General features: G+C 38.8%; 1 long non-coding RNA gene across 1 annotated transcript; it reads left to right on the plus strand.

Moving 5' to 3' along the window:
- The first annotated feature begins 14,560 nt into the window (after positions 1-14,560).
- Positions 14,561-18,293, plus strand: LOC128143100 (uncharacterized). Its single transcript, XR_008235619.1, has 4 exons — positions 14,561-14,659; positions 14,810-14,929; positions 16,238-16,373; positions 17,966-18,293. It is a non-coding gene; the product is annotated as an uncharacterized LOC128143100 (long non-coding RNA).
- Positions 18,294-21,246: the final 2,953 nt, after the last annotated feature.

Consider the following 21,246-nt stretch of genomic DNA (forward strand, 5'->3'; position numbering starts at 1 on the left):
TTAAATATTTCTGTTTGCTTTTCACTGGAAGACAACACAGAATTTGGAAAAGACACAGTAAAAAACATTGTGCATCTCCCAAGCAAGCCTGTCTTTGCTATTTCCTACTCTGTCATTACCTGAAATGAAGAAGCAAATTTTGATATATTTAAAACCAATACCAAAATGCTAAGTACAAATAGGGATTTAATTCTGATGAAGAAAGAATGATAAATGGAGGAAATAATAATAACATGTATTTTTAAAAAATCCCTGATAATTTTAACCTTTTCTGAAACTATTTTCACAAATAAGTGACTTGAAAATCTCATTGTAGATATTAGTAAGAAATTGGCTAATCTGATAAAGTGATTATACTGAAGACACACTATTTTCTTTTCAAAATATACCTGATTTGGCTTCTCCTTCTATGATATTTTTTACTGAGGCTTTTCTACATTTTAATATGAGCAGAATAATTTTCAAATTATATATTAAATACTTTCTGGGATTGTTGAAGTCTTGGTTTAAGTTTGGGCCAAATGAACAATTAATACGTTATTTGCAGTGCATTGATAGAGGGTATATCCTCATGTCTGTGTCCCAAGTAAAAATGTAAGAACTCTGTTACTGACTTATTTTCCAATTTTCTATTGTTGCTCTGTCTAATGCCTATTCTGACAACTCAAAATGTTGAACAAACAAAGTAAATAAGCACTATGGAAACCATAGATCATAAAATATTCATATGCTTAGAAAAAATACATATTTAGGTTTCTTTTGGTCTCTTCAGGATGACTTTTGTTTCACTGTTTCGGTTTCAATAAAAGGGACAGCATGCACTAAACAGATAAAATATCCATTTATGTTTGAGGATATCGAGCCAAGTTTTGCTATCAGCTGTACTACTGTAAGTGTGTTGTAACTTCATTGGAGTTACTGTGGTATTATCTTGACAGAAGTAGACAGTGATTAATGAGGAATATAGTTAGGGTATATTCTAGGAAATCTTGAATAGTGATATCTAACCACAGGCTGGATTTCTCCCTACACCTCCAAATAGGAAACTAAAATTAGACTCAGGTTCTAGGTGCATTCTGTAGATGTTCATATATTGCTCTGTGATGTAGTACAATGCCATACTAGAACACTTTGATCAAGCTTTAATTTAGTGGTTAGGGCACTTTGAAAACAGGAGATGAACACCTTTTTTCTCAGGAGAACGTATTAGCCAAGTCTCCCAGGAACTGATTATATGCTTTAGTTGCTCCACTGTTATTTAAAGCAAGGACACTGACAGTTTTTCCATCAGTGTTAAAAGCGTGCAATATGTCTTCTCACAGGAGAGAAATAGATAATCTACCTCGCTGCCCATGTGGTGGCGAGTCTCACCATTCATGAGCAGTGGCCATTTTTCTGGGATTTCAAAGAAATAGAGTTGAGAGATGTGAAATATTTCTACATGAATGAACTTGTGTTGGTTCCTCAACTCTCCCTCACCAAAAGAAGCAGTGACAGAAACTAGAAACTTTATGATCAAAATATTTATGTCCATTTATTGGATTGTAGGTTCAGAACTATTAGGACACAGCAGCAGCTATCATCTTGGTGGGATACCTATTAGACGCATAGCACAGGACATTCATGATTTTCTATTTTTATTGGAGTTATTTACCCGATAATTCTATATGTCCTGGGTGTGTGTATGCAGGTATTATAGGCAGTCAAGAAACAAAAGACTGAAAAATGCAGTGATTTTCCAAGGTGCCATAGTACGGGCATTCCCAATAGTAAAAAAGAACAGGGCAAAGGCACTGTAGGAAATGAGATTCCTTGGCTGTAGACCTTGCTGTATTCCAACTGGAGAATACAGGGAATTTGTACCTGCAGTGTAGTCAAATATTTGGACAGGAGGATTTACATCAGAGGAGCTTATGCTGCTGAAATGTCATCACATGTTCTACAAAAGAGTTTACAGTGTAAAATATAAACGATCCTACAACTTCATGTTTTGGGATAACTAATCAAAATCAGCTAATAAAATGTCAAAGCTGCTGACTGGAAAGAACCATCAAACTAAACTAAATCAGGGGAGACATGGAGAGGAAGGAGGAGCATGTCAGTAATGTGGCAGCTCCTGGGTGGACAGGAAAGCTGCGTTTGTAGTGATGAGTTGGTGTGAATGTGACAAGAGAAATCCAGCCAATAAATTTGATTGATACCTTTCCTCCTTCTCCCCTGCTCCACTGCATGTTAGGAAAGAAACAGCTTATTTTAAAATCTGAAAGGGATACCCTTAGCCAGACAGAAATATCACTCAGCACAAAAGAATGAATGAAGATTTCTTAAAATATAACAGATTTCATTAGACTGTTCTTTCTGGCCAAAGTTGCTATTTCTCAGGTAATCTTCATTGTTTTTATTGGATGGTGGAACATGTTTTTCAAGTGCTATGCCTGTTTACGAAGTTTAAGAAATCTAGTCAGAGAACAGACATTGTACTGTCTGACTGGTAGAACCAGTCACATGGCTGGAAAAGTGAATTCCAAATGTTAAGTCCACAAGTGAATAAAGAACAGCTCATGTGCATGCACTTACATTTGCTTTGTTTATAAGCAGTGAATGCTAAATGACTATGAATGATTCACAAAAATTATGTCTTACTTGCAAACAGCCTAAATGTGCAAATTGAGCCAGTTCCTTGTGACTGGCATTTAACCAGATTTAAGTGTAAGAAACAGATGTTCTCTATCTCTATACATATTCAAATGCATTAGTTTTTACAAAAAAAGTAGATTTTGTTATTGTTCACATGCGGTCAGGAAATCCTGAGTAAAGACTGATGACTGATTGTCTCTGCTATCTTGCATCTTATCTAGAGGCCTTCACTGCAAAACAAGTGTAAAATGCTGCCACACTGATGCAAGTATAAATGATAACGTGTGAGAGACGGGAACAGAGAATAAATCCCCAAAGAGTTGTGGTTGTATTAGCAATGTTAGGCCTTGGGTAAGAGTCTAATCAAGTTTCACTTTTAAAATGGTGACTTGCAACCCAAGTTACTTAGTTACTTGTGAGCCCTCTATTTTAGTCTACAATAGTTGTAACAAGGTAACTAAATACCAAGACTAACTTCACTAAATCCAATGTCAAATTGCCCCACCATCTGTCTCTCAGATCGAAAAAAATTATAACGTCGGTACATGGGATTGCATTCATTTGACTGTCATCTTTTGTGGTGGCTAGGTTACCAAAACGGAATCAGAATGAAATTGTTTGTAGATGAGAACTCACCAGGGAAGGAGAATGCTGTGCAGTGTGAATGAATCTGCATTATCAGCTTTAACTCTTGATTTCTTCTTTGGTTTTAGATAAGTGCCAATCTGCTGTTGTTACTCATGTCACTATTAAAAAAAATTGATTTTACTGTTGAAAACAAGTATCCCTCCAGACAGAAGCCCCACAAACTTTTTCAGATACTTCTTGTTTCATCTGCAGTGTTTGGACAGAGGATTGTTCACTTCAGTATTTAAATGGAAGAAATACTGATCCATTAATTCCTGCTGATTTGGTACAACAGGAGTATCTGCTGCAGTGCTGTTTGCAAATTCATCATCCATCAACTTTTTTTCTAAGGAAGCAGAAATCCTTGTGCTTCCTGTTCAAGAATATGATAAGTTTAAGTTTGTGGATTCTTATGTTACCATTAAATTTTGTTTCTTCTTGAAGGTCTGTAGGAAGTGTATGAAGAAAGTCTGTAATAGGATGTACAGCGGGAAGTTTCTTGGATGCAAGTTGGGCTCTGGCAGTGGTCACACAGCCATGTGTAAAAGGATGTACACGTTTGTAGTTGCCAGGTTGACCTCACCGTATTTGAGAGATGTCTCCACTGATGTGTCATTTGTGCATGCATTTGAAGAGAGTAGATTTCACTTAGAGTGCATAAGCCTCTGGGATAATTTTTTCCCAACACTTTTGTGTAATCACCAGAGCTTGCCACCTCCTTTAACTAATATTTGCGTAACTTTATATGTTAAAACAAGGCTATGCAGTAGCTGTTGGTAGCTTAACCATGTGGCTGCAAAATTAACCTTTGACCTTTCTTAGCCTAATCAGGAAATTGACTTTAGGAGTTATTCCTTAACCCAGGATATGTGGTTAAAGTTAAACATCACTAATAGGAAGTCTAGTAACAGGAAACGTGTGAATGCTAATCCATACAAACATAAACAAACCTTTGGCTTACATACAGTTTTATTGGAATTTTCCTCTTGATTCCCTTTCCTTCAATAAGTCAGAAAAAATTACAAGCAGCTTGTTAAAGTCTTTGAAAAACTTCAGCTTTTTGTGGCTATAGTTTTATTAGATTTCTACTTACAGAAGCTTTAAAACTTGGGTAAGATTTTGTCAAGAACCATCTCTGGGCAGGTACATGCAATTCACCTTCACTGCAGTTCCAATTAATGAGGTTGTTCACCAGAGTAACCAGAATTTTCAGGTAAAGGATTAACTAGGAGTGTTTCTTTTTGTGTAACTTAAAATTGGGTAATTTGGAGAAAAAGTGTTTACAAAAATATCTATTTCCATAAGCTCATTTTGAAATCTTTTTAGAAACAAAATTCTCCGAAAGTCACTGAAATGAATATAACTCCTATACAGAAAATTATCTGTGAGAATTTGAAACATTTTTATTGTTCTCATTGGATTCCTGTTACATTTCATTAGGAAAGTAGTCTAGTGTACCTGAAGCTAAATACTAGCCAGTAAATCACTGTAGATAGAAGTATAGACCTTACCTTGGAAAACCTTTGAATTTTACTTTGCTCTTCATACTAAATCCACAAAACCTTCATGTTCATATTGAGCTCCACTGAGTTCAATAGGATATTGTGTATGTCCATTGACAGAGACCAGCTTCCAGGATTAGGGCCAAAGTAATTTTTCTGGGAGGAGTTTCCTTGAAGTCAAGAGAAGGATCTTAGGGGAGCAGAAAAAAAAGTCGTCTGAAAAAATTCTTTCTCAAAACAGGAAAGAACAAGATAACTGTAAAACAGTAGCCTACAGTCTCTGTATTTTCTCTCTTGACCTCTCCAGAATGAGTAAATCAGTGACATTCACAAAAAACCCAGGCTAAATATTTACTATGCATATTAAAGCAGGGGGTATGTATGGCATCAGAATAATGTCATAATAATATGTGTTCATGTGTATTTACAAAATTGGCTAACCCATGAGGCACAAACTCATGGCGTTACTTTGCAGATAATTTTGTTCCTAAGGGAACATTTTCAACAAAGTTCTTAAGATGTACAATTATGTTAACTTCAATAAAAATGTTACTGCATGTAAAATGAATATCAGATGATTATCTAAAATGTGTTTAATGATTAACAGCTGTGAAGTAAACTGTAGAAGAATCATATCAGTCCAGCCTTGTTAAATAAATTTTGGATTAATTCAATTTGCCTTGATACAGTGTCTCCTCTAGAACTCATAAAAGCTTCTCTTTGGGGCACTGTAAAGTTCCACTCCCCTCTGAGTATTAGGTCGTCTTTCTATTTTCGGAACCCTGTTTGCAGATTGATGTATTATGGTCATTCACACCACTGTCGTCCAAAAGCTCTTTGCCTACGATACCAAGGCAAACATGAAAAATTGATTTCAGTCACAGCCTCATTAAACACATGCTTTACAAAGTGGTAGTGATGAGTGAGGAAAATGCAGCCTGCAGGAGCCCTCCCACTTAAATGTAATAATGTTTAAAAAAAAAAGGAAAAAGTTGCTATGTAAAGGTGTGACAGTATTTATACAAGCAAGTCTTAGGGCCTGATTCTCTCATTAGTCTGGTGCTGTTGGAATAATTTCTGAAGTCAATAAATTTAAATATACGTCAGGATTTGAACATAAGTTAATGGAATTTAATGAAAAGCTGTAAAGAAGAGGTGGAGTGAGGCTCAGAGTAGTATTAAGCCACATTTTTTTTTTGTTTGTTAGCAAAAATCAAAGCTTTCATTTTTTTATGTTACCATTTAGCATGGGTTTTCATCAGTTCCCTCGAATAACATTTTTTTTATAGTGAATTTCAATCAGGCAATAAATTTAATATTTTTAAATACTTGAACCTTGTGACACTAATCTTTTTCCACAGGAAAAAACTCCTTGCTTTTCTTATAATTCTACCTCTTTTTTTCCTGTTCAAATACTGGTTTTTGTTTTCTCTTAAAAAACTGGTGGCACATTTGAGAAAGAATCTGTCTTTATGAGGCTTGTTTTGATAGAACAGAAATCGCTGTCAACGAATTAGTGTGAGCCACCATTCTTTTTTACTTCAGTGCCTTCAAGATGGCATTCTAATGAAGAATGCAGTTTGCCTAATTAAAAGGTTATCTGTAAAATGCAGCTATCCCTTGTGCTGTTGGAGTGAACACAGAACTGGGCGGGTGTACCTAGTGAACCTGGGTATCCCATACTTCCCCCAAGAAAGAGAGGTCTGGTAATTCACCTGAAGACCAGTCCTGAGGCCTTGTAGTTGTAGATCCTGGAAGAAATGATGAGGAAGCTGTCCCAGGTTTTATACTTCAGGCACAAGTTTAACTTCTAATACATCAAAGGGTGTGCTGTCATCCAGAGGGACCTTGACAGGCTGGAGAAATGGGCTGACAGGAACCTTATAAAGTTCAATAAGGAGAAGTGCAAGGCCTTGCACCTGCAGGGGAACAACCCCATGCACCAGTATGTGCTGGGGGCTAACTGGCTGGAAAGAAGCTTTGCAGAAAAGAACCTAGGGGTCCTAGTGGATGCCAAGTTGATCATGAGCCAGCAATGTGCCCTTGCAGCAAAGGCTAAAGGTATCCTGGGCTGTGTTAGGAGAAACATTGCCAGCAGGTCGAGGGAGGTGATCCCTTCCATTTCTTAAGCACTGATGAAGCCACTCCTGGATTGCTGTGTCCAGTTCTGGCCTCCCCAGCACGAGAGAGACATGGACATACTAGAGAGAGACCAATGACGGGCCATGAAGATGATTAAGGGACTTGAGCATCTCTCCTGTGAGGAAAGGCTGATGAAGCTGGGACTGTTTAGCCTAGGGAAGAGAGGATCTTATCAAGGTAAGTAAATACCTGAACGGAAAGTGCAAAGAGGACAGAGCAGCCTCTTTTCAGTGGTGCCCAGTAACAAGACAAGAAGCAATGGGCACCAGCTGAAAAAAGTGGAGGTTCCCTCTGAACATCAGGAAACACTTTTTCACTGTGAGAGTGACTGAGCACTGGCACAGGTTGCCCAGGGAGCTGGTGAAGTCTCCATCCTTGGAGATATTCAAAAGCCATCTGGTCATGGTCCTGGGCAACTGGCTGTAGGTGTCCCTGCTTAGCAGCAGGGTTAGACTGGATGACCTCCAGAGGTCCCTTCCAACCTCAATCATGCTGTGGTTCTGAATTTGTGCTGTATTTGGCTTGCAGACTTTCATAGGCAGTGGATCCAGTAACAGATCAAATGTAGGCTATATCAGTAGAGAATGTTTTTTGAGCAGCCATTTATTGATCATGTGAAATAAAGTAGTTGCCCAAGACTTGAGTGGAAATGGAAACCTTAAGCAGAAGAATATGCAATATGCAGCTGCTGGGTTGCTAGTTTTAGTCTGGCTTTACATTTAGTGACTAAGGATGTTACTACTTCACATCTGTGCAGTGGAATGAGTTTGTGGGCTCACCTGACCTCTAAGGGGCAGGTATCCTTAAACTGTAAATTTACATCTCAATTAGCTCTAGATGACACCCTTTCTGGTGTTCTCAGACTTAGATCTGGTATTAGAAAATTCAGCACTGTGTTGACTTGTCCTCCATCTTTAAAGGCGATTGGAAGAAGCCTGCCCATTGCTTATGTTATGTTTTGTCTATAAGATGTCACCCTCTAGAGTCTTCAGTCCAGAGCAATCCTTCCACAGAAAAGGATCAATCAATAATTTTGTTTAATCGTTATATTCTCCAAAGATTTTAATACATCATAGATCACAAACTGAAGCCTTAGCTTCTACAAAGGCAAACGAACATTTTTCAGATGGTTACTGTTCATGTTGTTATACTGCATACCTAAATAAGCAATGGATTCTAAATAAACTTTTTCACATCAGAGGTGTCCCATAGCCAGAATCCGTGGCTTAGTCCTCTTTCTATCCTGTATGAACACTTGCTTCCTCAACTGCAAGGGCTGTTTCACATTCATAATGCTCACAGTGGTATCCATTCAGAATTAATGGCAGTTAAAGTCCATTAATTTCAAACTGTTGTTATGGTCGTACTGGCTACACAATGCATACTTAAAAGTAGTTTGAGTAAATCCTTACATAAAGGATGTGATGGGTTATTGCAGATCTACAGTTTTAGCTGTGCTGAAAGAACAGCAACAGTTTGTTCTGTTGTCTTTTGTAAGACTAAAAAGCATTATAAATGGATATTTGTATCATAGCATTAAAGTTATAGCCAGCAGTAAAACTGTGTGAAATCCCTCTTAGCAAAACCAATGCAACCCAAAGAACTGTCTTTTGGTTTTGGGTACCCTAATGAATTCAGAACTGCTTAGATTTAGTTTAAATCTCAACAAAAAGATGGAAGGTGAACTCTCCTGTCCTCCCTGCCACAAAAAAAAAAAAAAAAAGGGAAAAAACCAACCAACGAAACCCCATCTGCATGGTCTATCATCTAAGAAAAGAAGTGCTATAGCAAGTTCTGCTCAACATGATCCTCACAACTCAAATCAGTTTGGAGCTCCTTGACCATACTGGCATGGTGGGAGGGACCTATTAAAACCCAGGACTATCTCAGGAGCTCTGAAATGGATGGTGACCTCACCCTATTATCCCTTGCCCATTACCAACCACTCCCTCATGGCTGAGGGTCTACAGCACATGTATTTGACACCTGTTTAAACTATACAGAACCCCCAAAGTTTGAATGGTAAAATATCTTAAAGTAAAAATATTTTAAAGCCAGAAATTGGGAGTGGAAGCTAAAATTCCCTGCTGGTTTTCATTCTGCCTTAGTCTCTGGAATTTCTTTTTTAAGAACTGCCAGTAGCTTAAATTTTGGGGAATGGTATTTAGTCAACCCAAAATATTATGCCACAGCTCCCTCCATTTCCGAGCCCCTGTGGCTGAACTCAGAGTCTCTGTGTTTATCTTGTACGTTTTTTTTGTGGTTTAATACGTTTTCTTTTCTTCCTGATGTAGCTGAGGCATCTCTGTGCTGAGCCATCTCATCCAAAAGAGGCTGACAGCATATGAAGGCAGAGAAGTATCCTTTGATGAGAAAATGCAAATCCTAAACAAAACATTTGCAAAACCACTAATCACCATTTCCATACAATTGAGCAATGATATGGTATTTATTATAGAATGACTCAAAGGTGAGGCTTACTCCTTATAAGAAATGCAGAAAATAACTTCATATACACCCCCTCTATTTACTTCTGCACCAGGGGCTAATTTTTACCTCATCGTGATTAGTGTCAAAACTCCCGCTGTGTTTGGTGGAACCAAGGTTTGATCTTTTTGGTCTAAGGACTGCTTTGTTAGTAGTTTGAGGAGTTGTATAGTATAACAGGAAACTACTTTGGCAAATATTGTCAAAAGGAGTTTCTAAATTTGGAAGAAGGTGTGGTGTTCTGGATCTAATATTCACAGATGCCGGGGAACCCCAGCTGTTGTTAGTTTTCATGGTAGTGAATTCAGCACTTTGAAATGAGGGAACTGGCTTTTCACAGCTGGTGATGCAAAAGTAGAGGTAGCCAAAATCTCAGACAGTTTGGAAAATGTTGGTCTTATTTTAAATTTTAGTTCTTTGACTTTACTGTAATAATTAGGGCTACTTCATTAATTAGTGTTTACAATGGCATTGGATTAAGAAAAAAAAAATATATATCTGTGAGCTTGTTTGTTTGGTAATTTTATATGCTTCCCTTATTTAGTTCAACTTTTACCATCCCACCTACAGGGAAAAATAATTTAATTTAGCAGAAGCTGTTTTCATTCTGAGCAAACCTTGATTTAAAGATGTGGGGATTGTAATTACATTTAATTATAATGAGTTTGGGTTTTGAAAAAACCTTGTTAGCCAGGTTTGGGTTTAAAAAAAACCACATCAGTTCATGGTGGGGCTAAAGACTGGCATTCTACTGCATTAGATCCCATTTTATTTGTACTAGTAGAGCCTGGCTAGGAAAATGAATTCAAACCAAGCTTCAGAATCTGGCACCCCTCTGTATCTAGTAAGAACCCGGGACATCCAGATAGTCAGCAGTGAATGCCTTAAACACACTTCCTTTTCTGATTTGGATTCCCAAAGTTTGAGGAAAATAATAAAGCAAAATACCTTTTTACTACTCTGCGTTACAAAAATCATATAAGCGAGCGAAGATGGAGAAAGCCAAACATCCTATTTGCTGGTGGAAAACAAAATGAAGTGGAGGACTCGCACCTTCTGTGTAGTGTATATGTGGAGTGCTGGGAGAAGAAGAATTTAGACATACTGATTCTAGTAACCTGCATATGTCTTGTCTCCATTCTCAGCAGAAGGCTGCATTGTGTATTCAAAATACCTGAGCCAGTAGTTATGCTCCATTTACCAAGTCAGACAGAGACTGAGTCATTCGACTTAATAAAATTTAAGGTGTGATCAATCTCATTGTAATGTAGATCAACTAAAATAGGTCAGATGAATCATTTTGAAATGCTTATTTTTCTTCTTTAACTTTAAAAACCCCCTAGATTAACTAGCTCAGATATAGACTTCTACGCTCTAGGTGATTAAAATAAGGTGAGATGAAGCCCACCCAAAATATTCAGAGCTTGGAACTAGCTGATCCCGGGTAGGTAAAATAAGCTGTAGTATGTTTGGTCTGGTTCAGTCTTAGTCTTTCCAGGACATGCGGCTGAGATACTGGTCTGTACTGAAAAGCTAACTGCCATCTTTAAAAGCTTAAGATTTTGGGATAAATTTCTGTCTAAGTGCATAGCTGCAGCTAAGCAGTGTGTTTGTAGTTGGGCTTACATGTTGGCATAGACCTACTCAAAGAACTTAGTTCAGTAGAAAGAGACACCATCTCCCTCCAGATTTTGCTTCCCTTCTCACCACGACTGGCCAATGGGTTAACTTCTCAAAGGCTCTGCAGCCAGCAAAAGCAGAAAGTGTTTGTTGGAGACTAAGCCCAAGGAAACAAATATATGGGGCGTTGAGCTGTCCCAAGTTAAAGCAACCCAAAAGAAGGATGTTTGATCTGGGAGGCTTTGGGTTTACTTTTACAGTGTAGGAAAGTAACTCAGAAAGGGTTAGTGTCATACTGGATGGGTGGCAGAAGGGGTACCCACTAATTGTCACTTCTGTTAAAGAAATGCTGCATCTGTTACAATGCCAATTATATAAGGAGCTCTTTCTGTAGGTCAAGGGCCTCTACATTATTAATCCCAGAGTGCATGTATCTGAAAAAAGCCAAATACTGAGAACATTAACAAAGTTTAGGTGTACACATTTTATTAGAAACAGAAAAGGTTGTAGGAGACCCTGACTGTGCTGAAAGGATTATTTTCTTAGGCTTTGTGTTATGCTGGTTCATCCCTTTTGATTGTGAATAATCTTTTTATTTCTTCCCTTGAATTCCAGACCAATTCTTTAACTTAAATCTGTTATCTTGCGTTGTCTCAGGGAAAAGAGCTAAAACTTCTCTCTACAGTTTTCTAGCTTCTTCCTCTTTATAACTTTATTTTCAGAGTTTAACTCAGGATTTGCCAATAATTGACTGTGAGTTCAATTTGTTTATCAAACCCCTCTTTTTAGTTCTTTCTGCAGTTTCCTAAGCTTGTTATTGTTGCCTTGACTATGAATTATGTAATGAATTGGATCTCTGGGAATTAAGCTGATTCTTGATTTCATCAATAATAAGTCTCCATCAAATTAGACTAATTAAACTCAGTCTGGTTAGTATTTTTCTTTAACAAGAGATTAAATGTGTACAGTCCCTAAGGTTATGAATGTTCTTTTAATTTGCTTCCAAAGTTGCTACTAAATTACTTCAGTATTTTCAGTGAGCTGCTGCTTTCAAGGTTCTGGCAGGGGAGATGGGTCTTGCTTCTTAGCATTGCTGTAATCAAGCTGTAGCCATTTCTTATGTCTCCTGTAGCTTTGTACCAAAAAATATGCAGCTGGTTTCCCCTTTGGTTCTCCTCCAGTGTCTGCTGCACTGTTAAGATCAGATGTTGGTGGGACTTTAGTCATCTCTGATGTGGATGTGGTTTTTTTGTGACTTGTTTATCAGAAACTATCGTCTCTTCCTCTTCTGAAGATTCTGCTAGACCTCTGCAGAGTTCCCCATCCACAATTTGATGTTAGGGTACTTCATGAGGTGAACAGCACATCCTCCAGGCATTTGGGGATTTCTCAGTCTAACTCCCTCAGGTACTTTTCTGATCATCTGTTCTCTGAATCCTTTGCCAAAGGTGCTCTTCTGTGTTTCTTCTTGACTCCACAGCACCAATCCATTTAGCCTTCCTGCCATCAAGCACTGTGCTGTTCCAATAGTGCCTCATTCAGTTCTCTGGTTCTTCCTGTTAATCTTCTGGTCTGTAGGTGGGGGAGAGGAATTATAAAATTATTTATATTGGTATTTATAAATCTTATTCCTCTCCTAATTTAATTTGGGCTATAAATGAATCAGGCAACATGTTTTAAATGGAGATGAAGTTAAAAGCAAGGTTCCATGACCTAACTGGGTTATCCATGGTTTGAAGTTGTCTAAGAGGAACCAGATTTTTTTTTAAATTCTTTCAGTGACGGAAGGAAGGAGTCATTTTATGACAAATGCTAATATACTTCAAAGGTAGAGGGAACAGGTGAAAGTCAAGCCAGTGCTTGTGCTAAAAATTGAAAGTCACCCTATCAGTGCTTTTTACTTTCAGAGTAAAACTGACAAGTCTCCTGAAGTGTGTAGTTCAAACATGTTGTTTGCCATTGACTAGTAGGCATTTGTTTCCAAAGATGGTAGAAGCAGTTTTCATTCTTCTTGCCTTCTCAGTGATTGATTTGTTTCTTTCTGTTTTTCTTTCAGAGAACTTAATTGCACTACGCTTTTTCGAAAACAAGCACATCAAATGTCACAATATTAGCATAATCATAAAAATGTCAAGCATTCAGTGCATTTGCAATATGTCAGAGCTTACTACAGAATGTATTTTTTCATACGATTAATGTGAGTCCCTGGAACAGGCTTTTGAATGGGCAGGTCTTAAGAAGGTGACAAGTGGTTGCTACAAATTATTCCCATTAGGCAAAAGAATAGTTTGTCCCTAAAGTAGAATAATGTTGGTCTTTAAAAGCAGTAGATCCTAAAGGAATAGACAGATGTAAAAGGTCATCTAAGAAAAGGAAAGGTTACTGATCCTGTGGTTGTATTCTGTGCAAAGTCTTGCTGTGTCTGGCTGACCCCATTGATCTCCACCTGCAAGAACCTGGAAACCTGGATCACAAATTTCAGTGCGTGTCATAATCTGGATACTACCATTTGTGTCATCGGTAGTATTGTTTTTTAAATATAGGTAGTTGAGTAATGCTGTATATTTAAGATGACTAGATAAGCTAAAAAGCATCGGGTACATATTAATAAATGTACTAATTTTTGTATTGTATCTAAACTTGTGTAGACTTTGTTGCACTGCTTGTACTAACTGTAATAACATTATTTTGGTCACTAGTTTCTTGGAAGGATTTGGAACTGTGAATCTCAGTGGTAAGGATGTAAGTGTGTGAAATGGGAGTTTCAGATACAGTCTGTAAAGCAACTATTATAAATTTATGCCCAGAGTCCCTTCATCTTTCTTGGCTGTTACAGAGGGAAATAGCCACAAAATTCAATACAATTACGTACTTTAAAATTTGGATATAGGAACCCAATTTATTGTCAGTGCAGTAATTTGCTTCCCAACATTGTCTTTTGGATTGTGTCCAGAGCTCTTCACTTGATTTGTGAAAGCTATCTTCATTAAGCTCATGACTGCAAAGGTAAGTGAGACTGTTATCTTAAAAGATTCCTTGGCATTGTTTTCTCCATGCATGGAAAAACATCTTAGCATAGACACAGTCTGCAGTGTTCTGGTGTGACCACAGGAGAGGAAAGCAAGCATGCTGTGAGCAGGGGTGTCCTCCTCCTTACTGCCTTTGAACCTCCTGCTATAGGTTTTGCTGAGGAGTGTCCTGCGGTATCATGGGACAGCTCTCCCTTACTGTCTTTGTTCAGATGGGCAGAAGTTTGCCTTTTGCACATTTGCACTTGTGGAAAATACAATGGAATATAAATAGGTCACACAGCTGGCAAAATGGTAACCTTCTGCCTCTAAATGTGTTTATGGAAAGTGATAGCCTTGTAAGCCCCTCCATTTATGCTAAGATCAGAGTCATTACAGGTAGCCTTTCCTTTCTGTCCTCCTCATGTGCCCTAGTCCTCTCCCTTTAAGGAACAGAAATCAAGTCTCCCTGCCTGGTTTACTCTTCTGCTTTATGATACAGCCAAAACAGTGCCAGCTGGCGCTAGTGTGGTGGCAATAAGGCCTTGGTGGATGCTCCCTGGATGTGGACTGCAACAAATGGTTTGCTTCAACCTAAGCTGCCAAAGGGTCCTCTTATGGTAAATACCGCACTGGGTAAGAACAGACAATGAATGACTGGATCTGCCTGCCATGACTACTCTTCTGGCCTGTTCGGTCAGTAGAGAGTATTGTTATACTGCTTTTCCTTCTTTTTTCTACAACTACCTGTCTGAGCCTCACAGCGTGTTTGGTGTTCATTGATAGATGTCACGTGCAGTGGTATGTGCCTCTCCATGAGCAGAAAGGAGTTAACGGTGGCTTCAGTCTGAGAACTGAATGTGAATGCAGGGAGTGATGTACACACACACAAGTGGACCCACCGCAGTGAGTAATGATGATGTTATGCTTGTTCCTTCTCCTTTACCTCTCTTTACATTCTTCTCTGGCCTAGGAAATTTGACTTCCTCTCCTGTAGTTTTTGAACACCTCTACCCTTTCCGAGTCTGCCGGGTGTCACTTTGTATTCCCTGATGTGATGATGGGATTATATCAGAGATATCAAAGGAAATGGCTTTGGCAGCAGTAAGCAGTGATAATAAAACAGTTGCAAGTCAGATTTTGTAATCCATCTGCTGTACATCCAGGCCCCAAGGATGGATTCAAATATACGTGTGAAAATTTCAGAAAACATTCCACATAACTGTGCTGTAGAAATAACCTCCTTCAAAATCCCAAGCATTGAACTGCTTGCAATTGCCTGTGTAATATGTACTTTTCTGATCATTAAATTCTGCTCTGTGCTCTGAGACAACAGAGTAATTTTCAACAAGTAAGAACAGGTCCTGCCCTTACCTCAGGGATGTGAGGAGCTAGAAGCAGAGAAGCAGTGCTTTCATGCAGAGCAGTAAGACCAGTGGAAATAATCAGGATTCAGGTAGTCAAAAGCACAAGCAGAAAATAATTTGTATGCATGTGAAAAAAACAAAGGCAGCTTTCTAAATTATTTGCAGGTGTCTTTTTTAATCCATCTGTAAAGATGAAAATGATGGCAGATTTTTCCAAAGTAATTCTTTAAAATGAGTTTTGAAGACAGTTTCCAGGTAGTGTGCATTTTCCATTCAGCAACTCATCTGACGCCATGAAAAGTTCCTGCCCTGCTCCTGCTAAAGACAAAGTAAGGTTTGACATTGATGTCCTGAAGACAGTAGCAAAATATTTCAGTCGTTGCATACACTCAATAGGAGGGATCCGTCCCTGTCACGTGGACCTGTGTACAGCTGCAGGAGCATGGAGGGTTTTTAGGAGAACGGTCTCTGCACTGCCAGGAGTGTCTTCTGGCCTGATGAGGAGAAGCCCCATGGGAAGGGCTGCCTCTGCAGTTGGCAGAAAGGGACTCGGGGTGTACAGGCGTGTAACCAGGGGACAGCAGCTGCTCCTCCGCTCTGCAGGTTGAGGCAGCGCAGCTCACGAGTTGGTCTTTCTTATTCTTTCTCTCCTGTGAACGAGAGTTGCAAAGGGTGTGTGTCTTGTTGCACTGCCATCAAGACAGTCACGTTCTCCAGCTGAATCTGTAGACTTGCACTTTACAACCTAAGTATCCCCAGTCTGCTTCCTGATCTGTTAGCCAAAATGGAGGTTTTCACACCGATGTCTGCAGATGATTTGTACTGCCTTCTTATTTCTTCCCTGTAGGAGACCATTGGATTTTATTCCTTACATCACGACCCTCAGAAACCACAAATGTCTTTGCATTATGGCCTCATATGAAGTCAGTCACTTTTGCATGTCAAGAATAAAAAGGAAATGTATAAACAAAATGGGAAGCATGGTAAGATGTCAAGGAAAGGAAAACAAAAGAGTGTGATCCAGAATGTTACATCTCTTTGTGGGTGACTTCACTGAGATACAGATTGAAGGGAGAGACTTTTTTACTATTACTCCTCAGAACCAAAAGATAAAAAATTGCTTTGCTGGAGGCCACTTCTTCCTGTCTGCATTCATATACAGATGATTTGTTTCAGCGCACAGGGACATATCCTGCAGTGTTGAAGTCAATGGGAATTTTGCTGCTGAATATATGAAAAAGCATTTTACCTCTGTCTCCAATAATTGATGTCACCAAGATTTTGGAAGGTTTTACTGCTCTTGCAAAAATCTGATCTTGTGTTTTATTCCTGGTGCCTAATACCTCCATCGTAAGTGACATTTCACTGTGCCTGTTACCCAGGATGCTTGCTGTCCCTTGTGAATTCAGGGAGAAGGTTACACACTGGAAAGGCATATGAAACCAGTACTTACAGGGAAATAAGTAATTAAGACAGCTGAATAGAGGAGGACACATCAAAAATAACAATTATACAAAGTAGGTGTCTGAGAACAAGAAATAGGATCTGGGGAGGTGAGATTTCAGGTGAAGTCATAGCACAGAACAGTCATGGTTATACTGGATCCTCGACTTGTTGCACTCTCAGCTGCTGCTTTCTCTCTGGAGTCTTTCCAGGGCAGATGGTGCAGCTGAGGCTGCATGGCCTGAGGCAGAGTATTGAAGCAGCATGCTGTTAGCTGGCTTAGCAAAAATTATTTGTCCTTTTTTTTCTTTCTTTGTCCATGTGGTGTACACTAAGGTGTAACTCTGGACTTATTGTTTTCCTATGGCTGAATCCATAGAGGATTTGGACTGTAATAATGGCAACAGATTGTATCTTTTCTTGTCTTTGGATCATCTGACAGCAGGTCGGTGTTAGCAGTGGTTCTCAGAGCAGTAAGGATTACCTGCCTATTGTATTTTCTTTTTCTCCTTTATGCCCCTCCCAAAAATGAATTATCCAGACAGCCAGCCTGAACAGAGAAATCCAAGAAAAACTTTTTTTTTTTTTTTCTTAAAACAGTCAGGATTTCTTGTGTTAGTTAACTTGCTGGAGCCTGTGCAAACCTGGATTCTTGTTGATCCAGTGGACTACTGTCAAGGCCATGCACAGCCACAGTTTTCTAGTGATGTTAGCATTTTCTTTCCCAACATCTGACTCCAAGCAGGCTGAATCTGTATTTCAGGGAGGCCGATATTCCCTCTAGTAATATTTCTGCGCACCATCAGTTAATGGATCATTCTGAAGACCACCAGCAGCAGCTCTCCTTCAATAGGCAGTGGTTGCAAAGTCCTAAAGTGGGGAAGAGTGTTCTAGGAATTTTACCCAAGAGCTGTATTTTTCTCTATATTGAATTTTTTTTCATAGTTCTCTTATATTTACATGCCACTCTGAGGCCTTCACATCTTCTCTTAAAGTTGTTTTTATTTAGGTCTTCAGTAGAGGGTCTGATTTTGGATATCTAATTATGCTCTTTTCTCTTAAGAACTTAATAAATAGAAAATAAATTTCTCCAGGATACTCTTCTAATTTGGATTCCACCTCTTTTCTGCAGAATAACTTTAGGAGTGTTAAGAAGATGTCACTGAATTTGAACAGTAGCAGAGCTGAGCCCCAAACAGAGAAATATGCAGTCTTTCCCAAGACATGTTGAGACATCCCCCTGCAGCTGTGATGGGCTATCAGCACAACATCTCCACCCTTTCACCAGAGGCAACCTCTTAGAGGCAACTTTGCCTTCATACTTCAGTTGTATATCATCTATTCTCAACTAGTGTCAAAAGACCCAGGAGCTTTCTGCCTGTCTGCTGGGAACATTGATCCACTCACCATAACTACGTACGAGATGTGAAGTCTTTCCTTCCCTTGCACTTTCTCTCTCTCTTAAAAAAAAAAGAAAAAGCTGTCAGTATTTCAGAAAGTGTGAGCAGCAGATCTTTGTGTACTTTAATCCATAAATAAACATTTCTTCTTTTGAACTTCATTAAAATTGGATGTGTTTTCACTGTAAAACACTCCAACATCCCTATCATTTAGACATATATGGTGATGAATATTGCAATTAATTTTTGTCTGTAGGAATACCTGTGGTCTAGAAATACTGAATTTATGCCAAAAAAGTAAATAAGAGTCAGACAACAAGATATGTTGCTTATAACAGCAATTTTAGAGCAAGATATTAAGCTCTGCTCCTGCTGTTTTAACAGGCTGGGCCAAATGCATGTTTGTTGTTATGACCTAGCTTGCAGGGAGGTTGTGGAGAGGTGCGTTTGGTTTGCCTTCTGCTCGATTATATCAGACTTTCTTTGGTAATACTTGTTGATGTATCACATTCAAATCTTCAGCTCTTCCTTTTATGCCTCTGACCTGAAGAAAGGAATTCCTGCTTTTAAATGCTCATCAATCAGTGCTGCATAGTTAAGCTGATAAAAAAACTAAGGTTAAGCCAGTGTTAATTTAGCCAACTGTAACATTACTGACAATATTAGTCAGCAAATGATTTTAATTAGACCAGCATAATGAGATCAGTAGATTAAAACTAAGCAAATGACTAAAACTAAAGGAGGATTCTGATGACAAACAAGTCCTGATGAGAGTAAGGATGGATTTTTTGCCACCAGTGTTTGAGTAGCATGTGGGAACGGAGAGCGAGCCCCAATCATGTGAGGAATCACTTAAAAATAATACCAGCATGCTGGAATGCTGTGTTGGTGTCAGGAAGGCTGGCAGAGTGTGAGCAAGTGCTGTGTAAACATCCTGCACAGCCTTGCCTGTCAGTGACACCCTCCCTTCTGCACTGGTGGGGCTTATTTGTGTACTTGTCTTATGTGCCATGCGAGAAACCAGGACTGGGAAGGGTTGGGAAAGGCAGCAGGTACTTGTGCTGGGAGGGGGTACAGTGGAAAGGCAGGTGGAGTAGGACCTATTGGAGTTTGCGGCTGTAATTTAGAACAGGTAGGGAAACAAATTGGAGGAGGGGGCAGGGAAAATGGGAGTGTTTTTCTAAGAAAGAAGTAAGAATACAGAGGCAAAAAGAAAAGGATCATTTGATGTTTGAGGATGGAAATGTTTGGGCTGAATAACACACAGCTGTATTTCTCTCTCTTTCTCTCCCTGCATAGCTGCTTTGTTCTGATTTCTGGTGCAGTATTCTAGCCCCTGTTTTATTTCCCCCTGCCTGTCTATGGTCTTCCTGAGACCTGCTGGCAGAGGGAGGTTTTCACAGCCTGCAGTGTTGATTCTGAGAAGTGTGAAGGAAACAGAACCATGCTGGATGATGTGACTAACCTTGGAGAAGTTGGTGTTTTCTGGCTGAGTGAAAGTGGAAAGTTTCAGCCTTGCTAGTCCAGAGGTTTTCATGGACATTGCTGCAGTAGAGAAACCCTTGTCTGCACATCTTGCTGAGCCTTGAATAGGAGAGTAACAAGTTATATACTAACATAAATGTTTAACGAGTTATGATAAAAAAAAATTAGATGGTGAGCAAAATACTAGGTTAATTAACTATGGAGTCCTACATTCCCCAAAATGTAGCATTCCAGCCAAATATGGCTGAAATATCAGCTGTCATATGATGAATATTTTAAAGAAGATTCTGTTTTACACCTAGGGGTTCATTCGCTTCAGTAATGAGGACAGTTACCTCTAGGGAAAGGAAGCTATGTTATGCCTGCCACTTAACCAGGGGCTGGTTTGACAGGCATCAGCTCAGAATATATGTGTATATATAGGGAATCACAGCAGCTTGTCTCGAGCTTACTGTGCAGGAAGTGTTGTGCTGTACAATACTTTGGGTTTCTATCTATGGATTTGTACATGGCACTGAGTGGGATTCAGACTATTTTTATTCCTGAGTCTGATTGTTGAGGTGGAATCCATCACCTACTAAATATTAAATCAGCAGTTTTTTTTAAAGAGCAATGCTGTCTCTGCTGACTTGAACATACTTATGTGGCCCAAAGGAAAAGAGAAACAAAGACAAGATGAGAAAACTATCGTCTTTTGCATTCTTCTTAATATTAATGATTTCTCTAAAGTTTTCAAACTGTTGAAGGCAAAAAGTGAGATAGAACTTTCACATGTGTAAGAAATGACCCAGGTGAAAAAAAAAAGCATACATTATAAAAACAGCAGTGAAACTTCTGGAATTGAATTACTAGTTGGAAGAGATGGAGAAAATGCACCAACAGATTAATTTTTTTAACCAGTTTTGTTTAATTGTTTCCAAACAAACATGGCTGGAAATTATTAGGAATGTGTCACTTCAAAATTATTTGAAGACTTTCATGCAAATGTAATTTATGTCGGATTTTACACTGAGTATTGCTTCTGAATCCTAACGTTTGCAAATGCTGAAGTTTTGAGATATCTGCCCAACTTACATGGTATTGTCCATCTTGCCAGACTGACTGGAAATGGATATAGTTACTTCTTGCGTTGTTTTTTTTTTTTTAAGTTAACAGTTGCGCTTCATAGGCAATACCCAAATGCAACAATCTGTGAGATTTCTGAATAAGTATTTCTAATACACCTGTAGTTTCCTATCTGAATACTCATCATGCACCACTGCACAAATAAAAGCACTTCTCTGTCACCCTTAAAGAGTCTGCACTAAAATCACTTTTATGATAATGAGCCAGTAGGTGAAATAACAAAGGCATGATAAATGATGGCAAATTTTTTGTTTTTACATTCTGCAAAGTAGTCACATCATCCCTTCAATTCCAGAAATCAAAATGAATAATTGTTACGACAATCTTCTAAAGGCAGTGAAGATTCTTAAAAAGTTTCTGTTTGCTGACTGCTAGGATGGAAGCTCACTTCTTACATCACATT

Source organism: Harpia harpyja, chromosome 1 (genome assembly GCF_026419915.1).
Source record: "Harpia harpyja isolate bHarHar1 chromosome 1, bHarHar1 primary haplotype, whole genome shotgun sequence".
Classification (NCBI taxonomy): Eukaryota; Metazoa; Chordata; class Aves; order Accipitriformes; family Accipitridae; genus Harpia; species Harpia harpyja.